Raw genomic sequence first — 26,440 nt, 5'->3', positions numbered from 1 at the left:
CCCACTCCTTTCTAACAAAAGTCTTGAATGGATGATTCACTGCGATGTCAAATGGCTGCAGCTTACACGTCAGGCCTCCAGATATCACAGCGATGTAGGCACCAGTAGAATTAATGTAGGCCTGAACATTTTTTTCTTTGTGGGCAGCCATGGCATCAAAAATTAACAAGGATTTTTTTGCAAAGAATCCACCCTGTCTTGCCCTAAAGCATTTATCTACCCACAATCTCATTACGTCGCAGTCCATCCATCCCTTCTTGTTGCAGTGCACAACCACACTGGTGGGCAACTTTTCACGGGGCATAGTGACCCTTTTGAAAATGACCATGGGCTTTAACTTAACCCCACTAGCTGAGCAACCAAGAACGACTGTAAAACACGTTCTTTCATGCCCAGTTGTGGTGATGGCAACAGATTTAGTACCTGTGGGGCTACGGTTCTTGTCGCTGGAATGTCGAATGCCATTGGAATTTCATCCATGTTGATGACTTCCTTAGCAGTGATGGCAAGTTCAGATATTTCTTTGGCGACAAAGTCACGGAAATCAATCAATTTTGCTGCCAGTCATCCGGAAGTCGCTGGCCAATAGTTGTTTTCATTCGAACTGATAGTCCGTTCCTTTTCATAAATTTTGAGATCCATGTGAAGCCAGCTTTGAAGTCGGGTATTCCTCTTCCATTGGCAAGTAGTTTTGCCTTCATCTGAATCGCAACAGTAGAGACTGATTGATTTTGCTCCCTTCTCGCCAGAATCCACTGCTTCAAGTCATCCTCCAGCTGAGGCTATTTTGGTTTAGCCCCCCCCTCCCGACGTGCCCATTTGCGCGGATTGCATTTCTCCAGTTCCTTCTTATCTTTTCTCCATTCACGCACCGAAGTTTCTTCAACATCGAACTCTCTCGCTGCGGCCCGGTTGCCTATTTCCTCAGCTTTCGCAACGACTTTAAGCTTAAAGTCCGCTGTATATGACTTTCGTCTCATTCCTGGCATTATGGCAGTAAATTTAAATTTAATTGATAAACTCTACTACCGGGTAGATAAATGCAGAATACCAATCTGAAGAGATCAAATTAAAATGTGGGCTCTACATGCAGTATTAATCTTTTATAGGCTTACCCAAAGGCTGAGATGCTGTTGTATAGTCAAAATAGTATTCACTGGGCAAATTACAAGACCAGATAGAGGGGGGCCACAGCCACGTGGTGAAAAGCACACCGCCAGAAAAACCGCCTTGGTGACAGGTCAAAAGCACGCCCCCACAACCCGGCGCAGAAAACTGAGCGGCAAGCATGCTCAGACCATTGCACATGCTTACAGAGCTGGGAGCAGGGCAGGGCGGGTGAAAGGAGAGTCGGGGCAGCCAGAGGAGAGTCGGAGCAGCCAGAGAAGAGTCGGGGCAGCGAATGGAAAGTCGGGGCAGCCAGAGGAGAGTCGGGGCAGCGAACGGAGAGTCGGGGCAGCCAGAGGAGAGTCGGGGCAGCGAACGGAAAGTCGGGGCAGCGAATGGAAAGTCGGGGCAGCGAACGGAGAGTCGGGGCAGCCAGAGGAGAGTCGGGGCAGCCAGAGGAGAGTCGGGGCAGCGAACGGAAAGTCGGGGCAACCAGAGGAGAGTCGGGGCAGCGAACGGAGAGTCGGGGCAGCCAGAGGAGAGTCGGGGCAGCCAGAGGAGAGTCGGGGCAGCGAACGGAAAGTCGGGGCAACCAGAGGAGAGTCGGGGCAGCGAACGGAGAGTCGGGGCAGCCAGAGGAGAGTCGGGGCAGCGAACGGAGAGTCGGGGCAGCCAGAGGAGAGTCGGGGCAGCGAATGGAAAGTCGGGGCAGCCAGAGGAGAGTCGGGGCAGCGAACGGAAAGTCAGGGCAGCCAGAGGAGAGTCGGGGCAGACAGAGAAGAGTCGGGGCAGGCGAACGGAGAGGCGGGGTGGCGAACTGAGAGTCGGGGCGGCATGCGCAGTATACCCGTGTGCGCGGTATATAATAATTTTTTTACATAGATTTGTGTTCCCCGCGCGCTATACCCGTGTGCGCGTTTTACACTGGTGCGTGGTATATGGGTGAAAATACGGTACTCAACTTCCGAGGCACTGACTTCGAATGCATGGGAGATTTTGTCCACCGGACACTGCAGAACCAAACTACGACCGATGATGTGGAAGCTATGTGGTCATCCCTGAAATCTACCATACATGAAGCGACAAGCCTCTACATTAAATCAGTACACAAACGGTGGAGAAACAACAAACCCCAATGGTACTCCGCAGAAATCTCGCACGTCGTCAAGGAGAAGAAAAAAGCATTTATTTCCTACAAATGAACGGAGACTAGGGAAGCTAAACTAGAACATAGGGCGAGGTCTGCAGCGGTCAAAACGGCAGTCAGGGAGGCCAAACTTCGAGTGGAAGAGACTCTGGCAAAGAACATGAAGAAAGGGAACAAATCCTTTTTCAGGTATATTAGTGATAGGAAAAAGAACACAGACGGGATAGTACGCCTTAGAAAACCAGATGGGAACTGCGCAGAATCCGATAAAGCAGAACTACTGAATGAATACTTCTGCTCGGTCTTCACCTGTGAGGCACCGGGGCACAGTCCGCACTTGCAGGCAAGGCCCAGCGTGGAAGACCCATTTCAGAATTTTGAGTTCACACCTGGCGACGTCTACTACGAACTGGCTAGACTCAAGGTGACCAAAGCAATGGGACCGGACAATCTACACCCCAGGGTGCTCAGTGAGCTGCGTGAAGTCCTGACAGGACTCTTCAATCTTTCCCTAAGTTTGGGGAGAGTCCCCATAGACTGGAAAACAGCTAACGTTGTTCCACTGCACAAAAAGGGTTGCAGGGCAGAGGCTGCAAACTACAGACCGGTGAGTCTCACATCAATAGTATGCAAACTCATGGAAACACTAATCAAACGTAAATTAGACGCAATCTTGAATGAGGTGAATCTATGGGATCCCAGTCAATATGGATTCACCAAGGGTAGGTCCTGCCAATCCAATCTCATCAGCTTCTTTGACTGGGTAACAAAACAGCTAGACTTGGGAGAATCCGTGGACGTTGTATACCTAGACTTCAGCAAAGCTTTTGATAGTGTCCCGCATCGCAGGCTGTTGAACAAGATGAAATCAATGGGGCTGGGAGAAACACTAACTACATGGGTCAATGACTGGCTGAGTGGCAGACTTCAGAAGGTGGTAGTTAACGGTACCCTCTCTAAAACATCGGAGGTGACCAGTGGAGTACCGCAGGGCTCAGTCTTGGGCCCGCTCCTTTTCAACATATTCATAGGGGACCTAACTCAGGGGCTTCAAGGTAAGATAACGTTATTCGCTGATGACGCCAAACTATGCAATATAGTGAGAGATGGAAATTCACCCGATAGTATGACACAGGACCTACATTTGTTGGAGTTTTGGTCCTCGACCTGGCAGCTGTGCTTCAATGCTAAGAAATGCAAGATCATGCACCTCGGCAGCAGAAATCCATGCAGAACTTACACCTTGAATGGTGAGACCTTAGCTAGAACTTCAACAGAACGAGACTTGGGAGTGATCATCAGCGCAGACATGAAAACTGCTGATCATGTGGAGAAGGCTTCATCTAAGGCAAGACAGTTGATAGGTTGCATCCGCAAGAGTTTTGTCAGCCGGAAGCCTGAAGTCATAATGCCATTATACAGAACCATGATGAGACCTCATTTGTAATACTGTGTGCAATTCTGGAGGCCACACTACCAAAAAGATGTGCTGAGAGTAGAGTCGGTGCAATGGATGGTCTCGGGGCTCAAGGATCTATCGTACGAGGAAAGGCTGAAAAATTTGCGGCTGTACTCACTCGAGGAACGTAGGGAGAGAGGAGACATGATCGAGACGTTTAAGTATATTACCGGCCGTATCGAGATGGAAGAAGAGATTCTCTTTCTCAAAGGATCCTCAGCCACAAGAGGGCATCCGCTCAAACTCAGGGGCAGGAAATTTCATGGCGACACCAGGAAATATTTCTTCACCGAGAGAGTGATTGATCCTTGGAACAAGCTCCCGGTGCAGGTGATCGAGGCAAATATCGTGCAAGAATTTAAGAGCAAATGGGATGCCCATGTGGGATCCCTTAGAGGGTTAAGCCAAGGGAACCTGTCACCAGGAGTGGGATCCCTAGGATAGTAGACTTGGGGGTGAGTCAGTAGAGTGGGCAGACCTGATGGGCTATGGCCCTTATCTGCCGTCATCTTCTATGTTTCTATGTTTCTATCACTTCTGGGGCATGAATATCAAAAGGGGCGTGACCAGGGGAGGACCATGAATTGTGGGCATTCCGAAAAGTTAGGTGTACTGTTATTGAATACATCTGATTCATGCATAACTTGCGCACAGTTGTGCCTAAATGTTAGTGACAAATACAGTCACTAAGCCTTTTATAGAATCACGCTAAGCACTGTTCAGATGTTCAGAACATCAATTTTTTAGGCACCATTTATAGAATTTGGGGGTTAGTGTGCTAATGGATTGCCGTGTTCACTTGGCAGGGGCATGAGTAGTGAAGGGAAGGAGCCAACATTTAAGCACTTAATTTACAGAATACTATAAGTGCATAAATTCCACATTTAGACACTCACATTTCTGCCAGCCATCAACTAGACATAAGTTCACATACCTAAATATAACTTTTGCTAGTATTCCATAAGAACACTGATGTGTGTGAATGTTCTTATAGCATAGACTCACAGTTCATGTAAAGTAGGTGACTAGTTATAGAATTGCCTGCAGTATTCTTGGTTTTGAAAGATAGCAACAACTTTCACTTTGATGTAGTATCATTCAAACATCTGTTGTAGCAAAGATAAAACACTATTAGCTACAGAAATTAATGCAACTTGAAAAAAAAAGGTATGGGGAAAATCAAGAAAAGATACATTATTTGCTTCTGTTTACCCTCAACAAATTTCTTTTGATTTCTCCATAAGTCTGTTTGCCAGCAGGTATGTTGTAGAACAATATTAACGGCCTGTCAGACCCATAGGTATGAGCAACCCACTAGTGTTAATCAACTGGCCTTGAATGAGTAATGGGATCCTTAAAGCAAATCATAACTCACTACCTGACACTTATTTTTCAAATTATTTGTTTATATTTGACATTCTGAAGTCCCAATGCATCTAGCTGTCATTGACATTTAAAGGGACAGGTAAAAGGTACAACCTTTTACTACAGAATGACAATGAAGTTTCCAAAGACTAGTTGGAGATCAACATAGTAACAATTGCTAGCTTATTAGAGCAACCTAAATAAATTTATTCTCCAGAAGCTGCACCATCAACTCCAAGAACCTACTGTAACTGATAACTCAAAAACATTTTGATGTATGCCTTTATTTAGAATATTTTAACAAACCAGGATTCTCATATTTCTCTGATATCTTTGAATCCTATATCACTAATATAAAGACAGGGACATGGCAGTTCAGAAAGGGAAAGTGGAGCATATTTGTTTTGTTTATATGAGTAAATTTAATATGAGTCGAATTTAAGCTTCTCACAAAATTAGAGGAAAATAAAAAGGGGTAAATTTGCTAGTCATATTGTTGATTAAAGATGTGGAGGGGCATAATAAAAAAAAAAGTCTAAATCCCCTTTTGGCCTAAGGCCTTAAACTTTGAAAGTAGAAGCAGGGAAAATGTCCATTATCAAAAAAACCCATCAAAAAGGAGGGTTTTTTTAAATAATGGACTGCATCTACATGGGGAGATGAGGCATCTCTCCTGCCCTGATGGTTGCAGTGGGGGATGGGTAGGTTGCTGGGCCACTGAGCTGATCGCGACAGCCGCCATCAGCTCAGTGGCCCCTTTTTCGGCACTTATACGTGTTTTGACTTGGTCTAAGTCAAAACGTATAAGTGCCGACTAGGCAATCTGCCTAAACTTTTGGTTATACCTGCTGTATGCCTATGTCTAGGTCGGCCCACCTCCAGCTCTTTCCCCTCCTCTAAAAACGCCTCTTTTCGCTCTATGCGTTTAGAGGCAGGGGAAAGGTCTAAGCTGGTTTTAGATACGTCTAAAACCAACTTTGATTATGGGTACTTGGACGATCAGGCTTTTTGATCGTCCAAGTACCCATTTAGGCCACTTTTTAGACATTTTTTTTTTTTATTCCCCTTAGCCAATGATACAAAAGCCTTTATTTTTTTATTTAAAAATTTCTATCCCACTTATAAATTAAGTGGGTTACAGTCTTCACATATATAAGAATAATAGAACTCAACAAGTTTGTCAATATAAATCAAAAGAAAAAACAGATTACCGTATTTTTCGTTCCATATGACGCACCTGACCATAAGATGCACCCTAGATTTAGAGGACGAAAACAAGAAAAATAAACATTCTGAACCAAATTTTGTACTAATATATACCAGGCTCTGCACTCAGCCCCCTTCACTCCCTGCCAGGCTCTGCACCCCACGCCAATCTCCTTCCCAGGCTCTGCACCCAACCCCACACTCCTTGCCATGCTCTGCACCCTGTCCCCTCTCCCTTCCAGGCTCTGTACCCAACCCCACACTCCTTGCCATGCTCTGTACCCTTTCCCCCCAGTACCTTTTAAAAACACTGCTTCTTGACTGGTTGCTGTCAGTTCTCACAGGACTCGCAAGAACTGATGGCAGCCAGTCAGGAAGCAGGCGGGCCCAGCCAGCAGCGCAGAAAGTTATCTCCTGCCCATGCCAATACATGCTGGACCACCAGGCTATAAGGGTGTTTTTAGAAAGTAGGACGAGGTGGGGGCGTTTTTAAAAGGTAGGACGGAGCAGGGGAGGAGGGGTTTAAAAGGTACGGGGTGGTGGTAAAAATCTGTATCTTTGCTGCATAAGATGCACCGACATTTCCATAGGAAAGGTGTAACATCTGTAAATCTTAAAGTAATCAATTCTGGAATGCTCTCGCAAATAAACATGTCTTTAAAGATTTTTTTTAAAGACTTGAAATCTGCACAGTCTCAGTGTAGCTTTCATTGAGTTCCACAGCCTCGATCCTGCCACAGTGCCAACTGCCATTCAGGTTTTTTTAAATAATGTACATCATAATTATTTTCCAAGGTTAGTCTCATTGCAGATTCAGCCCATAGAACACAAATTTGAATATTCTTTCTCAAGGCTTGGATCAAATACTATAGAGTATATGATATATGATGATCAAAATTTTGTACTCAACTCAAAATTCAATAGGCAACCAATGCATTTTTTTTAAACAAATTATATGATCGTATCTTGACACTCCATTAATTAACCTTGCAGCTGTGTTCAGTATCACCTTGCATCATAAACAGTGTCTATAAATATGATTGAGAGACATTCTCCCCAACATTATTTATTTTATTATTTTAAAAAATTATATACTGCCTATACACTACTTAACAGAGAAGGAATCCCCAAATAACATCCCTAGGCCATTATTTCAGATTCAAACTATAATTGTAATTTCTCTGAGGTATGGAATTGCCTACTGAAAATGTAACTTATCTTTTGATTTGGAATGGTAATTCATGAAATCCAAATCTGATGCCTTTAGTCCATCTGGTGAGATTAACCTCTACACGTAATTCTGTCTGTTTTGCTTCTGTACCCTATTTATGGAATTCTTTGTCAATAGATCTACATAATGAACTTTTATTTAAGAAGAACACTAGTTTCATCTGGTGTGATATAACATTAGCTGACCTGATGTCACCTGCTAGTAATATTTATTGAATGGCGATGTGGGTGAAATATGAGGGGGGGGGGCAGAAGGTGAGGGGAATATATGAGGTGAGGGGAATATATGAGGTGATGTCAAGGGACTGTAAAATAAGGATTGACAAGTTTATAAGAGGAGGTAAGAAAGGGTTAATAGATAGAGCTTGTAAGAAAGAAAAAGGATTAGGGAGGTTTCAAAGGTGATGGAGTGGAACAGTTAGGGAATTGGTTAGATGTTGTAGCAGGTAGGAGTGAATTCTGTGAGGAAAGGGGAAGAGTAGAGTAGTCTCTTCAAGAAAAAATTATCCCTCCCTCCCATGTGTGCTGGTGTTATGTTTTATTTCAGTGTTGGGGGGGAGGTTACAGGTTATATGTGGACTTGGGTGGGTTTGGTTGAGCTTATGGGGTTGGGGGAGGTGGTCGCAGCTTTGAGCAGGGAGGAAAATGTGGTTTGGCCCAGTTGGATCTGGGAGATGAGCAGTTAAAACAAAAACAAAAAACTGTGGATACAGATGTTCTGGAGATAATTTATTAAACACTGACATATAAAAACATGAAAATTCAATTTAAAAAATACAATGATAAAATATACAGTGTTAAAAATCCAACATTTTTTTGCTACTTCAGCTTGTCTGCAGTGTTCTTTGCTCACATGTTTAAAGACAATAGACTGTTTTCAGTCCAATTCTTTATATGTGAGTTTGCAAACCATGGGACCCCTGAGGAAGGCGTGTTTACCAAAACACGGCTGTGTAGGGTCCAGTTGGATTTTTATCACTGTATTTTTTTATCATTGTACTTTTTAAATTGAATTTTCATGTTTTTATATGTCAGTATTTAATAAATTATCTCCAGAACATCTGTATCCATAATTTTTTGCTTTTGTTTTCATCGGTGGATTGTTTTCACTGTGGATTATTGGGTCTCCCCATTTTGCTTAGATGAGAAGTTAATAAATACATAAATATAATACTCATAGGCAACACTGCTGCAAGGGGAAGCATTGCCTGGCGTCACCATTGGTCATGTTTGGGGGAAGGGGAAGCATGGCCTGGTGTTTATCGTGGGTCATAATTGGGGGAATGTTATAAGTTTAAAGACAACAGAAGTTAGTTTCAACACCAAATAGCTCTCTGGGTGTGGGGGGGAAATATGCATTGGTGATTTGTTGGTTTTGGAAATGGATTGTATTGTAAGTGGAGATAATATTCAGATAGATAATAAAGCTGCAGCCAAATATTCATTCCAATAAAATTGAGTTGTGTGATTATTGATTGATGGTGATTTGCTTTCAGTTGAAGGTGATGGGAATGTGAATGCTAATGTTATTAAGCACATAAGCACATAAGCATTGCCTCTGCTGAGTCAGACCATAGGTCCATCACGCCCAGCAGTCCGCTCCCGCAGTGGCCCCCCAGGTCAATGACCTGTAGTGATCTATTACTCTACTATTCTATTACTTTACAGCCTTCTGTACTGTATAGTAACCCTCTAATTGTACCCATGGATCCCCTTTTCCTTCATTAAATTTAGAAGTTTGTTAAAAACTTATTTACCTTTATTTCTCAAAGGAGAATTAGTATTTTGCTGGTATGAACACTGAGGGAGAGATTTGCAGTAACACCCTTTCCACCTTTACATTTTATTTCCATCCTTGATTGTTTACATGTTCTGTTTGCTGTTCCTTGTGCATTTATTATAATTAATGGAACTCACTCTTCTCCTTTTGACATCTCTCTGGTCTCCCTTATCTCTCAAGGCTGTCCCTTATTTCCATTACTTTTTCTTCTTTATTTAGAGCCTTTATTACATACTTTACAACGTGATGTTCATATTACTGGCCTCTCCATTGTGGGTTGTGAATTAAAGGTCTGGCTTTTGCAGATGACCTTATGCTCATATTGACCAATCCAGAACGTTCTTTATCACATCTACTTGACACATTAGCAGAGTTTGATTTTCATTCTGGCTTTCAATTGAATTACCAGAATTCAATAGCTCTTCCATTTCACTTGGCATTACCTTCTAAATGGAAAGGCACTTTTCCTTTAACTTGGGCGCCTGGTAAAATCTTGGAATAATGATTCCACAAGACATTACTCAGCTATATGATGTAAACTTTATAGACAAGACTTTATTAGACAAAACTTTATTAGACAAGACTAAATCTTGTCTTTTGACATGGCGTCATATTCCAATTTCTTTGATGGGGCGTATTGCTCTGTTCAACATGATTATTTTGCTTCAATGCTTGTATATTTATCAGATGCTTCCTCTTATTATTTACCGAAGAATTGAGTTTCAATTGAATAAATTTCTTAGGGGATTCCTCTGGCAAGGAAGTCAACCTTGTTTACCATTACATAAGATGGCTTTACAGACTGATAAGGGAGGTCTTGGTTTACTATCATTGCGACAGTTTGTGGACTCTTGCCATATAAGACACATACGTGATTGGTTTCTTTCCACATCTTACTTTTCTTGGACTCTAGTAGAACTTCAATTTTGGAAACCTTATCACTTTAGCTATCTCCTTCATTTGACTAGGTTAGAATCTGCTGTCTTGAAAAATCCTTATTATTTTTTTACATGCACCCTTAAGAATCACCTGGCATCAAATTTGCAGAAAATTAAATTTTAATTTTCAAATTACCCCTTTGTTACCAATCAGTGGTAATGGATCCGTTAGATCTGAAATGTTATCAGCTGGTTTGGGGGCAAACAAAAGAGGGAATATTATTTACTTGTATCAAATGCTTAGGGATGATGGAACTTTGCCAACATATTCTCAACTACGTACTGAATATGGATGGCCACGTTTGGATATTTTTTCATACCTTCAATTAAGATTTTAAATACCCTCCCTACCTTCCAAAATGTTATGTTTAAAAACTTTATGAGACTTTATCAGAGGTACTTTGGTTGGAGGCACAATTGATAGTACCTTTAAAATACTTTAGACATTCAGGCCCCGATTCTGTAAACTGTGCCTAACTTTAGGCATGCTTTAGGTGTCCGATTTAAGTGGATAATGAGCTATTTAAGGGTCTCAACAAGCATTAATTGGGACTTAGACGGAGTTAGGCGTCCTTAGAACAGACGCGAGATAGTGATTCTCCATTAACTTTTTCTCCCCCTGATATCTGCCACAATTCTCTCCATTCCACAGGGTCATTAGCAGGACTGAGAATTAGTGATGATAATAATTGGTTCCATGGTTCCAGGAGTCTTGGCTGAAAAACCCATGCTGTTTGAAACTTTGGTGCAAACAAAATGGATATGCAAGTTACATGAATATGTGGAACCTATAGCAGTGCTTTTCCTTATAGAGCTAAAGATAAATCGTTTTAGAGTCATAATTGTTAGGTATCCTTATTATAAAAATAAGAACAGTGTTTCTTTTGCTTCTGTTCATTCTAGCTGTTATTCTGAGACTGTACTGCATTTTATTTTTGCCACTTATGTCTTGACCTTTACCCCTTTTCTTCTGATTTCCGGTTCCCAGAGTGGCCAGTGACTCCCCTTGTGTTTCCCAGAGACCAGAGCAGGTCTGTTCAAACTGGGTTCAGCACAAGAGCTTACACCTGGACAAAGCTCAAATACTAAAACAGACAGAATAGGGAGACAGAATTCCTGGAGGCTACAAAAGATTGCTTCATGGAGCAGCTTGTTAGAGAACCAACGAGAGGAAATGCCACTCTGGATCTAATCCTAAATGGGTTAAGGGGATCTGTAAAGGAAGTGGAAGTAGTGGGACCGTTGGGAAACAGCAATCATAATATGATCAAGTTCAAGGTTGAGGTAGGAAAAAAAAAGGAAAAAGAACCATAGCGACAACTTATAACTTCAGGAAAGGAAACTATGAAGCAATGAAGGAAATGGTAAGGAAGAAACTTAAGAACACTTCCAAAAAATGGTAAACAATAAATCATGCCTGGTCTTTTTTCAAGGACACGATGAGCGAGGTGCAAAATCTATATATCCCCAGATTCAGAAAGGGGTGCAAAGAGAGTCGAACAAAAGACCCGGTGTGGATAACCAAAACAGTGAAGGAAGTGATAGGCAATAAGAAAAATTCATTCAGGAAATGAAAAAAGGACAAAACTGAGGGGAACTGAAAAGAGCACAGTAAGTATCAAAAAGAATGTCACTGTGTGAGTCGAAAAGCCAAAAGAGAGTATAAAGAGAGGCTAGCCAGGGAAGTACAAAATTTCAAACCGTTCTTTAGATATGTTAAAGGGAAGCAGCCGGCTAGGGAGGAGGTGGGACCACTGGACGACGGGGACAGGAAGGGAGTGGTGAAAGAGGAGAAAGTAGTGGTGGAAAGGCTTAACATGTTCTTTTCGTGTGTATTTACAAACGAAGACACATCCAACATACCGGAACCTGAGCAATTCTTCAATGGAAATCAACCAGAAAAATTAACATCCATGGAAGTGAGCCTTGAGGATGTGCGCAGGCAGATAGAAAAACTAAAAACTGACAAATCCCCGGGTCCAGATGGCATACATCCAAGGGTTCTGAAGGAATTAAAGGAGGAGATAGCAGAACTACTGCAGCAAATTTGCAACTTATCCCTGAAAACAGGCATGACCCAGAGGATTGGAAGATAGCCAACGTTACGCCCATCTTTAAAAAGGGATCAAGAGGTGACCCGGGAAACTACAGGCCGGTGAGCCTGACCTCGGTTCCAGGGAAAATGGCGGAAGCACTGATAAAAGAAAACATCGATGAACATTTTGAAAGAAACAAACTTCTGATAACCAGCCAACATGGTTTCTGCAAGGGGAGATTGTGCCTAACGAACTTATTGCACTTCTTCGAAGGGATTAACAAACGGATGGACAAAGGAGACCTAATAGACATCTTATATCTAGATTTCCAAAAAGCCTTTGACAAGGTGCCCCATGAACGTCTACTCCGGAAACTGAAAACCATGGGGTGGAAGGAGACGTACATAGATGGATCAGAAACTGGTTGGAGGGTAAGAAACAGAGGGTAGGAGTGAAGGGCCACTACTTGGACTGGAGGAGTGTCACGAGTGGTGTCCCGCAGGGCTCGGTGCTGGGGCCGCTGCTATTTAATATCTTCATAAATGAACTAGAAACAGGGACGAAATGTGAGATAATAAAATTTGTGGACGACACCAAACTATTTAATGGAGCTCAGAGTAAAGAGGACTGCGAAGAATTGCAAAGGAACTTGAACAAACTATGGGAATGGGCGACGAGATGGCAGATGAAGTTCAACGTTGTGAAATGTAAAGTATTACATGTGGAAATCAGAATCTTGAGGTACAACTATACGATGGGAGGATTTTATTGATCAAGAGTACCCAAGAAAGGGACTTGGGGGTAATGGTGGACATGACAATGAAGCCGACTGCACAGTGCACAGCGGCCACTAAGAAAGTGAATAGATTGCTAGGTATAATCAAGAAGAGTATTACAACTAGAACAAAAGAAGTTATCCTGCCGTTGTATCGGGCGATGGTGCGCCCGCATCTGAAGTACTGCGTCCAATATTGGTTGCCGTACCTTAAGAAGGATATGGCGTTACTCGAGAGGTTTCAGAGGAGAGCGACACGTCTGATAAAAGGTATGGAAAACCTTTCATATGCTGAGAGATTGGAGAAGCTGGGTCTCTTTTCCCTGGAGAAGAGGAGACAGAGGGGATATGATAGAGACTTACAAGATCATGAAGGGCATAGAGAGAGTGGAGAGGGACAGATTCCTTAAACTTTCGCAAAATAAAAGAACAAGAGGGCACTCGGAAAAGTTGAAAGGGGACAGATTCAAAACAAATGCTAGGAAGTTCTTCTTTACCCAACGTGTGGTGGATACTTGGAATGCGCTTCCAGTGGACGAAATAGGGCAGAGTACGGTACTGGGGTTTAAGAAAGGATTGTACAATTTCCTGCTGGAAAAGGGGATAGAGGGGTATGGATAGAGGATTACTGCACAGGTCCTGGACCTGTTGGGCCGCCCTGTGATCGGACTGCTGGGCACGATGGACCTCAGGTCTGACCCAGCGGAGGCATTGCTTATGTTCTTATGAGAATGATGTACTGAACCTTTGTTTGCCCTCGCTTCAGCACGTGGTAAAACAAGGTTTAAGGTTTACCGCGTGCTGAAGAGGCACCATTTAGGCACCGTTAGTGTGTGGTAAAGGTTAACGCGTGCATTTTATCCTATGCACACGTTAGTAGTTAATGAATGTGTGGATTTAGCGCACCTTTGAAAAAACCAGTCTAAAACTCACCAATCAACTCTTAATTTTTCTCAATTCATCTTCCTTTTTCTTCAGCCTGCCTTCTCCTACCAGGGGCAGATTCTGGGACCTTACCAATTCTACCACAGTAACAACTTGGACCTATGAGTGTCTTACTCTGCATACCAGTCATCCATCTCATCGAACTCCAGTTGCTGCTTTTCTGAACTGTGCAATAAAAATCTTATACCATTTTTCACCTTGTGCTTATTTATATTAAGTAGCAGCCGGGCATTAGTGTTTCCTTAATAAGCACCACTTCAGCTCCTTGGTCACATTGACCTTTGTCTTATCTAGTGGTCATGAGGCCCAAGCTGCAAAGGGGGGATGGGGTGGCAAACAGGGTAGCTGGCATGTCTCCTGCCTCACAGCCTGCAACTAGCATAATATTTGGGAACATGAGATTAGATGAGAGGTGGAGAGGATGAACCAGGTGCCTTAACTTGGTGGCTTCTTTCAGTCAGTTTCCTACCTTGACAGCTTGAGATATGCCGAACTGCTGCCGATTCGGCATTCTTTGGATGCCCAAATGATGCCTAAACAGCACAGTATAATCCAATTAGAATTGCTATGATTTTATGGCTGATTCTGTAGCACAGCAGTTAGAATGAAGGTTGGGGTGTGAGCCTGGTCTGGGTTTGACTCCCTCATATCCTTTAGCTGACAAAATGCTCATTTTAATAAAAATGACAAGCTACAGACCAATCGCATCTAATTTTCATCTCAAACTGCACATTAGCAATACTAGAAACAATCTATTCCAAAAGTTGAGTTTGCATTTGAATCCACGTCACATTTATTGAACTCAACTTGAGATTCTGGCTTTTGGGACAATAACAGCAGCACTTTAAGCCATTGAGCTACCAGTCTTTTGTCTCAGCTAACTGTGAGATGATACCTAAGAAGATTTTACCTTAGCAGATCACTAAGCTATTATATGACACTAGTCTTTAAGCCCGTTACATTAACGGGTGCTAGAACATATGTGTGTGTGTCTGTCTTTATTTCTTTCTCTCTCTCTCTCTCATTAGCCGCTTTCTTTCTTTCTGCCTTTCTTTTTCCTTGGCTGTCCATCACTACCCCTTGCCTGCTCCCCCTGTCAATTTTCCCTTCCTTTTAACTCCCCTGTGTCCACCACCACTTCACTGCTCTCCTTATGCAGCAGCAGCCCTTCTCCCTTTGTTTTACCATCTCCCCTGTCCAGCAGCACCTCTTTCCTTCTCCCCCGTCCAACATTAGTCCTCTGTTCCTTTTTCTTCACCCCCCCCTGTCTATCAGCATCTCTTTCCTTCTCCCCCTGTCCAGCAGTAGGCATCCCTTCCTTTTTTATCCCCCCTCCTCCTTCTTATCCCTATGATACTCTTACCTTGCTCTGCCCCTGATCAGAGGTTCCCGACAGCCGCCCAGTTGCACCCATTGGAAAAGTTCCCACTGCCGCATCCCGCACCCCTCCTGACGTGGCTCCCGCTGTACTTTCTGTCTGTCTCTGTCCCTGGCACCCTTTGCCTGTCTGTCTTTCTGTGTATCTCCCTGCCCCTGTGTCTTTCTTCTTTTCTTTCTGTCTCCCTTCTTCCCTCTGTCTGTCTGTCCAAAGCAGCATTCCATCCCCTTCCATTTCCCTTCCCCCACACCAGTTCCCTGTGCACCTGCCCCTGTATCTTTCTTATTTTCTTTGTGTTTCCCTTCCTCTCTCTGTCTGTCTGTCCAAAGCAGCATTCCCTCCCCCTCCATTTCCCTCCCCCCCACCAGTTCCCTGTGCAGCAGCATTAGCGTTTCCTCAACCCCCCCCTTTCCCTTTCCGCGGTCCGGACTACAAACATGGTGATTCCAGCAGCACTTGCATCAGTCTCCACACGCTGCTATGGGTCCTTCTACTGCCCTGATTTACTCTGGCACTTCCCTGATGACATCATCAGAGACGCGGCAGAGCAAATCAGGGCAGTAGAAGGGCCCGAAGCAGCGTGTGAAGACTGATGCACACGCTGCTGGAATCGACATTCGGGTCCGCGGGAAGAGAAAGGGGTGGGCGGCAAAGGAGGAACGGAGATCGTCGTCTGGCTGCGGTCCGGCTTATGCTGCTGCTGGAATTTCCATTCGGGCCCGCGGGAAGAGAAGGGGGTGGGTGGCAAAGGAGGAATGGAGATTGGCGGTAGCAAGAGGAACGGAGATTGTCGTCTGGCTACGGTCCAGCTTGTGTAGAGCAGGGAGGCTGTGACATACTAAGCGAGAAGGTGGTGACATAAAACGCACGCATGCGCAGTCGTGTTTCCACGACGGATCAGGGAACACAACTTTTGAGTGCGCATGCGCGGCCTAGCATTTTATTATATTAGATGGGAGCCAGAGAAACTGGATTGGAAGGTGCTGTAGCTCAATGAGTAAAAGCTCTGTACTGATCTTCTAGAAGTTTGTGAGTTCAACTCCTGGTCTGTCTTTTACTTGTGCAGGAGCACTTTGATGATGTCACAATGAGGTCATCATTGTGCAGCTGCATACCTCCATTTTCAATGAACTAGAAGCCACATTCAAGTCTGTTCTGTGTTTTATTCTGTTTTTAAGCTTGGCCAATTAAAGTTATGGGCTTTCTGTTTACTTTGAAGAATGAGCTGATTGTAGCAATGTTTCATGACAAAGAGAGTGTTATTTAGAGCAAGGAATCACTTCTAAAAACCTCTCTCAAATAACATCTGTGGGATGCCCAGAGAAAGCTGATTGGATGACCTAAATAGCATGTATCGTGCTAAAGCCTTTCTGGAGCTTAAACCATGTCTATTTGAGACCTATAAGGAGCTTAAAGTCCTATGCTTTACACTTCTTATAGGAGCTAATGATACTATTGTTATACAAGTTTCTGTGTAGCACAGGAGTGAAGCTTCCCCCCCTTCCATGCTGCTGTTCCCAGATCAACTCCCACTGAAACTAAGATGTTATAAATATCCTTTTAAACATGGTATACTGTGTTTTTATTATCCTTTTAATGATGGTATACTTTGGGTTAATTATGTTAAAGCTTACAGTCCTGAAATAATAACAAATCAGTAAAAAATACCTTTTTATATATAACATCATAGGGACGTCTATCTGATGTCTATATGGGATTTTTGGGAACGTGTGTCTAATAGATGCCTAGGATACACTTAGTGCATTAGAGACGTCTATACAATGCCTAAATAGTGCCTAAATAATGCTGATTGCCACTTGCACCACATGAACGTCTAAAGTACATGAACGTCTAAAGTACGCCTAAAGTTAGGTGCACTTTACAGAATCTAGGCCTTAATGTTGGAATTTTCTCTAGTTATGGATTATTATAAAATGGCCCAAGATTGAAATGCTGAATTGCAGATAAATTTACAAGGTACTCATCTCAAAGGTTTTTATCTTTACTACATGATCTCTTGCCTGACCTTTCTTATTTTGAGATGGGATACAAATTTCTCTATCGCTTGTATATAGCACCTCGGTGAGCATATAAAGTGACAATTATTTCTGTGGGTTCTTGTCTAAAATGTGGTCACCCTAAAGCGACATTATCACATATGTTCTGGGAATGCCCTTTTATCCATAATTTTTGGTCAGAGGTTTTTTCTAAGGTTAGTCGTATGTGGCATATTAAATGGCATTGTAACAGTTATAGTCTATTTTGGCTTTTTGACATCCAACACCCAATACCTAAGGGCTCTAAAGGTTTTTTTGAAAAGGGTAATTATTTCAGGGTTGAAAACTATTCTCTATTTATGGATAGGACCTACCGGTCCAACTTATGGTCATTGGAGAGCTCGTATGTTAAAATTGGTACTCATGGAAGAGCTCGTATGTTGGATACTCATTGGAGAGCTTGTATGTTACAATTGGTACTCATGGAAAGCTGTTTCTGAGTGGGATATGAAACAATGTAAATTGTTACTTATTATTTGGTAACCATTTTTAGAAACCTTGACTCCTTCTGCTCGCAGTCATGTTTTATTGGGAAAACCTTAACTTAAATTATATTTGTTTATTTTAATTTATTTTTATGCAATTCTGGGAGGGGAGATAGACAGGGGTAATTAGTTATGTAGCTAGTATCTAACATATAATTTAGGTAATTTCTTTAAAACATATTTCTTTATTTTTATATTCATATGTTCTGTTCTAGAAATTGAATGGGAGGTTAGATGGGCTGGGGAGAAGTGAGTTGGTAGGGTGGGATTGATAAATATTATTATTATTGAAAAAATTGATTGAGCCTAATATTTAATATTTACATTGTTATCATTGTATCGTTAACTTTTATGTGTGCTCAATAAAAATGATTTAAATTACATTTTATTTCTAAATTTTATGTTATTTATTTTAGTTTGTATTTGCTGGGGTGATTTTCAGGTGGAAAGTTCCTTTGTGCCTGCTTTACCTGCCGACTCCACTGTACTGTGCAGTGTTGCAGTGCGCTGCAGGCGTACACCTATCGTTGGCTGCACACAGCTTGGTGTTTGTAGCCCGAGTCCCTCCTTGTCTGTGTATACATGCAGAAGATGTAGTACTCCTCGAAGATGCAAGTACTCCTCGAAGCTTACTGTATTTGATTAATATGGGTTCTTGAATCTATTTGCAGGGTCAGTGGGTGATAGGGGTTTGAGGGGGGGAAGGTGTGAAATTTTGTTCAGCAGGTCGCGGTCTTGTGCAGTGGTGGCTTGGCATGTGCATGTTTTGGCTGGTGCGGCCTGATTAGGAGGCCTGGGATGTGTGCATGAACAGTGGTGCTGTGGATGTGTGGTCCTATGTGACACGGGACTTTGATTGTTAGGTGGAATTATGTACCTTTTTCTTTGGGCCTATACTGTTGTTTGTTGGTTCTGTCTTTGTGTGTGTGGAGGTTTCTCTCATTGTTTTTGCTTTAAATCTGTTTGTAGGACATGTGAAAATATGACTGTGGACTACCTGGATAAGTGGATTTAAAATTTTTTAAAAAAATGTATTTATTTATCATTTTAATACATCACATTTATAAAGATGTTAATGGATTTAAAATTATTATTTATATCCTTTTTTTAAAATTTTGTTAGATACGTTCTTTAACTAACAAATATATATATTTGTTTTTCTTCTTTTTATCTTCAATTGATACTGTTTTTATTCATAAGTAGATGAATTCAGATTGTTCAAGGTTGGGGATTTCAAATTGAATTACTGCTCACAATTCTGTTAACATCTGACTTGTTTCCTCACTAAATAAAATTGTTTTGAGGATTTATTTTAAGAAATGGATGGGGGCAAGATAATTGGGTATCCTGATTCTTTGTATGTATATTATATACTTATAGATTTTGGTTGAATGTTAACAATGTTGCTGAGAGATTATATAATATAGATGCTGTAGGGGATAGGTGATATTCTATGACTAATAGATTTTAATTTCTATAATGTGAGGTTATTATAATAATATTCTGTTCTTTTTTTTAAAAAAAAGAAAAAAAAAATTTTGGACAAATTTTCGAGAATGAATCTTGGATGCTGCTGACTTTGGGTGACTAGCGCCCTAGGCCCAAAACAGACTTAGACATTTGTTTTGATCATGCCCCTCCACGTATTTAATTTGAATTAATATACATTAATGTTCTTTTACACATTTTCATTACTGAGGCCTTCTATATCCATTTCATGTGGGGTTTTTTGTTGTTTTTATTTCAAAAACAAACAAACAAAATGGTATATTTTACTAAGAGGTATATCTTAAATATTGTAGGCATATATTGCAAAAAATATTGATAGAATAATCACATTTTAGCCGTGACTTGAAAGGAAATGTTAAAAATCCATCTTTTTTACTAGTATCTAGATTCTTTTTTTTCTATATACTAACATGCTGTCTCAGTTATTAATATGCATCCGGGAAACTGTGATATAACTCAGGTTGACATGACCAGATGTCAGTCTCCTTTATAAGAACACTGTCATGTAATTCAAGCTGCTTGAAAATTTACAGAATACTGTGCATTAACTTATTTCTGCTCTCCCTACCACTTATAAAGATGACAAAAAATCACTCTCCTATATAATATTCAAACTTCTTAGAATAGTATATATATATATATATATATTTTTTTTTTTTCCAAGATGGCGCCGGGTTAGGTTGCTTTTATAGTACCTCCCGCCGTTTTCTTTGTTTATGTTTATGTTTATGTTTTTTTGTTTCTTTTTTATTTAATTTGGTTTTATTATCTACATTTACACTCCTGTAATATTTTTTTCATTTTTTATTGATCTTATTGTTTTAAATTTGGAGCCTACTGTCTTTTCTTGGCGGTTTGGCCCGCATGCAACGGTCTTGGTGGCCTTCTCCAGTGGTCGGGGTCGGAGGTCGGCAGCGACTGAGGTTTAGTGGCAAATCGTCTTCGCAGCAGCCAAGGGACTTCAGTCACCTGAACCCGCAGTACCTGTCGCCCAAACCTGAACACAACAGCGAGCTGAGGCTGAACAGCCCCGACAAGATGCTGTCGCACACGGCCGATGAGCTCTCCGGCACTGAGGCCATTGTGGCGTCGCCGCTGTCATCGTCTGCCGCTACTGCCTATCTGCAGGCCACAGCAAAGATCGCTCTGAAGCCCCCCGGGAATCACCTGCTGAGATGCGGCAGCAGGGGCTTAGGAAGCGCCGGCTTCAGCAGACTGCTGAGACAAGAGATGGCCGGTCCCCCGGCCCTGGGAGGCTCCACCTCACCCCCTATGTCCGGCTTCAGCACCCCGTGGTCGGTGCAGACCTCTTCGACACCTCCGCCTGTCTCCGGCGCACCTAACCCCGGCAGCTGCAGCCAGATCAGTGCTTTGCCCGGCCCGGAGACTGAGAACTTCTACCCCGGGGTCCCATCGTCCATAAGCTCGGATTTTTTCCAGAGCTTCTCGCCGGTGTCGCACAAGCCGTGCGCTGCGATGAATGTGCCCGGCTTCAGTAGCCCCTTTTCGACTCTGATCTCGTTACCTCAGCAGCAGCAGCAAAGCAGGGGTTCCCTGTCAGCCCCCAGCTCCAGCAGCACCAACACCAGCACCTGGCGGCTTTTCTGCAGCAGAGAAATTCCTATAATCACCATCAACCTCTTCTGAAGCAGTTTCCTTGGAGCAGCCATCAGGGTAGCGGCTGGAGCACAGGCAATATGTCATTGGGAGGAATGCATGGAAGAGATCATTGCAGAGCAGGAAACATGGGCATCCATTGGACTATCAACCAAATCTCTCCCCTGAAGAAGCCCTTTTTCTGGGAACGTCATCGCTCCTCCAAAAACTTACTTGCTCCACTCCATCACTGATGCTGAAACCGTTGATTGAAGACAATGTTTTGATTTTATTTTTATTTTTCTTTCCAGTTTATGAATTATTTTAATCTCATTCATTGTTTTGCCACTTGTTTTGTTTTATTTTTATCATTTAAATTTCCCCAGAATTCTATTGTTCAATGGTTCCTCCCTTCTGCATCTATTCCTATCTCTCCTCTCTTCAACCTTCCAAAGTCCTTTAGATCGATGTAGTCTTGTTAGAATGTTTATTTTCTTATTTTTTCCTCTATATCTATTTTTCACTTCTTTATTACTCTCCAGGTACTTTAGTTAGATTGTGAGCCTTCGGGACAGTAAGGGAATTTCTAAGTGCCTATCTTACTTATAATTTTAATGCACCCTAATGTATATTTTCTGTAAACTGCTTAGAACCTAAAGGATTAGCGGTATATAAGAAATAAATTACATTACATTACATTACATATATTCATGCTTAGTCACAAAATATGCTCAGAGACATGAAGGCTGAAACAAGGGGCGAGCCCCAAGCTAAAAGCCTCACCACCCAATCATTGCATATAGTTGGACTCATTTGAAAACATACTCTTTCTTCACTGCATAAGCAGTCTAAATAATTGATAAGTTAAAGATAGTGAAAAACTTATCTTTACTCAAGGTTCCGACGTGGCCCATTTCGTTCCTGCATCAGGGGCAGAACTTTAAATTGCCTTTGATACCTAAGTATTTTAGAATTGTTAAGAGTCACCTTGATACTTTAGTGAAAACAAACCTCTTCACATGAAATGAGTGGTAATTGTGCTATTTGCACAGCTCTTTATGATCCTACTTGACTTCATAATTATTATGCTCAGGGATAGCATTTATTTCCTACCTAAAATGGGATATATATGTCAGAAAAGGCTGTCAGTAATACCAATGGTTTGTCTTGGATTTTTTTTTTTTTTTACAAGAAAATTCCATTTATGTGGGAGGTACTTTCAAGTTTCTGAAGGTTTGAATCAACCCCCTCATGTACGTTGACAAGAGTTATTCTAAGTTTTATTGTGTCAAATGGTTTTTAATATTTAAAATGTAAATCCAATTTTACTTTAATCATTGTTCAAGACTTCTAGACTACAAAATATAGTCAACTATGTATGGTTGGCAGGGTTGCCTAAAAAATACCTTAGGACTTTATAGTTAGCACAGAATGCAACAGCAGATGGGCAGTGTAGGAGACGAAGGATCACATTTGATACGAAACAGCAACAACATTGAATTTATACTGCACAAAGGAAAGGCCCAGCAATCTACTGTACTTCTGTATTATGCCACAAAAACCTGCTGATGAAAGATCAAGTCACTAGGATTAGAACATGAGTCGATGGCACCTAAAGTATAATTATGTATGTAGTTTCATAGTCTCATAGTTTATTTAAATTTTTGATTAAACGCTTAACCAAAGCTACAAAGCGTTGTACATAATAATTTAAAATAGCTGGGAAACAAACAATTTAAATTATTAGACATTGTGATACAAATGAGAAACGAATGGAATGTGAGGAATATTAATATTGAGTGAGATTGCCTTGGATACGTGGCAGTGGTTACAGGGAAAACACAAGTACTCTGAAAACAAGTCGTAAACACATACTGATTGGTGATCACAGAAGCACATCAGCCCAGCATGCATGAGCAGGCTAAGGTGTTTTTAACACATACTGATTGGTAAACATCAAATCATCACGCGTTCAGCATGCACCTGAATATCCAATCCACAAGGAGGGGATGGGTACTCAGCTATCCAATCCACAAGGAGGGGATGGGTACTCAGCTCACGAACCAAGCCAGATGTTTTTAACACATACTGATTGGTAAACATCAGATCAGCACGCGTTCAGCATGCACCTGAATATCCAATCCACAAGAAGGGGATGGGTAAAAAGTACAATATAAATAGTGCGTTCCAAGAAAGGTAGGGAGGGACTTTTCCACTGCTGACGAGCTGTGTGATGACATATTGAATAAGCCTCCTGATCGCGGTCCCCCGACGGAGTGATGATGCAATAACCGGTAATGTATTGATTCAAACTCTGTACTTAATTAATGATTATGGCTAGAAACACTATATTTATGTAATAAAACTTAATTTGTATACTATTTTGAACTCCTGGTATTCTTCCCAGTGAGGACAGTGACCGAAGGTCTTTGATAAACCCTTTTTAAATAGTAATACATTAATTGGCGTAGTCGGCAGGATTTCTCGAAAGAAAACTTGAACGATCTTGTGATAAAGGAATGTTCAAGAAAAATGAGAAATCCTCAAAAGAACCTATAGAGGTGCCCGGCTGGACCGAGGCACCATATAATTTGATAGCACAAGAACTAGCCAATAATCATGGATTAGCAGAGTCATGGGAAAAGGTTCTGGGAAGGGCAGAACCACTTGATCTTGTACAAGCTTTAGAAAAATGCCCCGATAAATCGGGTGATGTAGTTGCTCTGGGTTCTGGGAAGGGCAGAACCACTTGATCTTGTACAAGCTTTAGAAAAATGCCCCGATAAATCGGGTGATGTAGTTGCTCTGGTTTGAAGGAGCTGGGTATTAACTTCTGCATACCGTATAGTGCACATGCGGTTGCAAACAGCAGTTCAGGAATATATTAAAGCAGAACGGGCGCAGGTGGAAGCAGAGAGGCGTTGTCTTATGCTGGAATGTAGTGACAAGCAGGCTGACTAGTTTTCAGCATTGTTTGTAGGCCGGCTGAGAACTTTTCATCAGCTTGTTTGATACACAGACAAATTGTCTGAAATAAGGTTTCCGGTTTGTTTGGGGAACTTACCGAAACAAAATGAAAAAGGGTAGAAATACATTTGTGTAATTATTAAAACAGACAGTCAGAAAGGCATATATTTAAAAAACAAAACAAATTATAATGAAAAAGAAGGAGAGAAGGATCAATATAAAAAAAAACAGTGTTAGTGCATAGGGATGTCCTGACTTTCTGTATCTAAATACCAAGGTCACTCAAACCTTCACAGCCCTGCCGGACTCCTATCACTTTCCTGTGGACTCAATTTTGGAGACGCAGGATAAGGGAAAGAAGTCAGACTCTAAATTCAGCTTGAGGTATGTAGCACCTTTGATTTTGGGCACTTACGGCCGCCCCAATGTTAATTAATACAGGGGCCAGAATCAGTTTTACAGATAGAGCAAGAAAAATATGGAAATTTGTGAGATTCAAGTTTATAATTTGCTAAGCGATTTACAAATAAAAACAAAAGGTGTACACATATACTTATTTATAGTAAATTACATGAGTTTGACATATTGACATACATACTAACAGATACATAAAGAAGAAAGGGCAGTTGGATTTATTAATTGACCATATAAAAAAGAAGGGATGGGAAATAAATCCAACAAAAATACAAGGACCGGCAACATCAGTAAAATTTTTAGGAATTCAGTGGAATAGAGGACATAGGGAAATCATAGAGAAAGCAAAAAGAAAAAAATATTAGATTTTCCTACTCCAAAGAATAAGCAGGAGATACAATCATACATTGGTTTATTTGGATTTTGGAGACAACATATTCCACATTTGAGTCAACTACTAAGCCCATTATACAAGGTAACTCGTAAAAAATATGAGTTTATGTGGGGAGAAGAACAGCAGGTTGCTTTTGAAAATGCTAAACAAGCCATACAGACAGCTGTAGATTTGTGGCCCATGAGAGAAGGGGAAGTGGAATTACATGTATCTATTAATCAAATGCATGCTAATTGGTCGCCCTCTCCTTAATAGCACTGCCTCCAAGCCTACTCCGATATGCCGTCCTCCTCCCCAACAGCACTTCCACAAATGCAGTGAAACCTAAGTATGCTGCTGTCGGCACACAGATACAAGGAGCCGAAACCAGACCTCTCTCATCCTCCATGAAAGAATCAGGACCCCCAACATCACTCAACCGCCACCAAGGAAGCAGTCGAGCTGCAGGTAAGATGCCCCCTCAGCTGTTGAACCGGAGCAACTGTCAAATTGTAGAATCAGTGAAATGAGCTTAAAAACAAATATAAACAAGAATAGAAGTCCCAAATGAAAGTAACAAAAACAAAATAATACCAGTAAAAAAGAAATTCAAAAGAAAAAGAAATAAGGCAAAATAGAAACAAAAACAAAAATAGGATGAGGGAGACAGCACAGTTGATGACCTAACTGGCCGCCATCTTGTTAGATCTTTATGATCATTTTCATCTTCCAGTTAGCCAGTTTTTACAGTTACTGAGGCTTTGTACTACTCTGTCTGAATTTAAAAGACAATCTAAAATATTGAAGCTTAGATTTTTAGATAGAGGGTACCCGAAGGGGTCTATTAGAAAAGCTTATCTAAGAGCACGCTATGCTCAAAGCCATCTTTTGCTTCAATATCGCAACTGATAGGATAGTATGTGTCACCCCTTTTTCTACTTTGGCTGGAGAATTTGTTGCTATTATTAAAAAACATTTGCACATTATGCAACTCTATCCATGTTTTCAAGAAATTCCACTGTTTGCCTATACATGTTCTAAAAATATAGGAGAAATTGTGCGTAATGTGAACTTGAATAAAAGAGTAATGATTGAGGGTTACCAAACTACCTGTAACAACTGTCAATGGTGCACTAGTAGCATCACTGGACCTTCTTGGGTGAACCCTAGGACAGGTAAAAGATTTTTTGCTAGAGAACACTCTGATTGCAATAGCACATATATAATTTATATGATACTCTGTCCTTGTAATATGATCTATGTAGGTAGAAGTAGCCGTCAGATCAAGCTACGTTTAAATGAACATAAATCGCGTATACATACAAAACATTTGCAAGCCTCAATGGTGGCCCACTGGCTAGAAGCTGGTCACAATAAAACAGATATTAAATGGAGGGTTATAGATGTTATAAATGCTGGGTGGGAGGGTGGTAACTTAGATTATCTTCTGAATTATTATGAGCAAAGATGGATCTTTGATCTAAACACTGTTAGTCCGGCTGGACTTAATAGTGAGGTTGAATGGCTGTCTCTGACCTAAGTTTTATAAATAAAGTTATTCCAGGGCTTAGCTGGGTGTCCTGTTATGATTGGTTCAAAAAGTCACATGATCTCAGGATATTTAAAGTAGCTGGTAGGACGCCGCCGCCATGTTAGAATGAAACAAAGACTGG

The sequence above is a fragment of the Geotrypetes seraphini genome, chromosome 6 (genome assembly GCF_902459505.1).
Source record: "Geotrypetes seraphini chromosome 6, aGeoSer1.1, whole genome shotgun sequence".
NCBI classification, from domain to species: domain Eukaryota; kingdom Metazoa; phylum Chordata; class Amphibia; order Gymnophiona; family Dermophiidae; genus Geotrypetes; species Geotrypetes seraphini.
The sequence above is the reverse complement of the archived record's forward strand: the minus strand, read 5'-3'. Positions refer to the sequence as shown.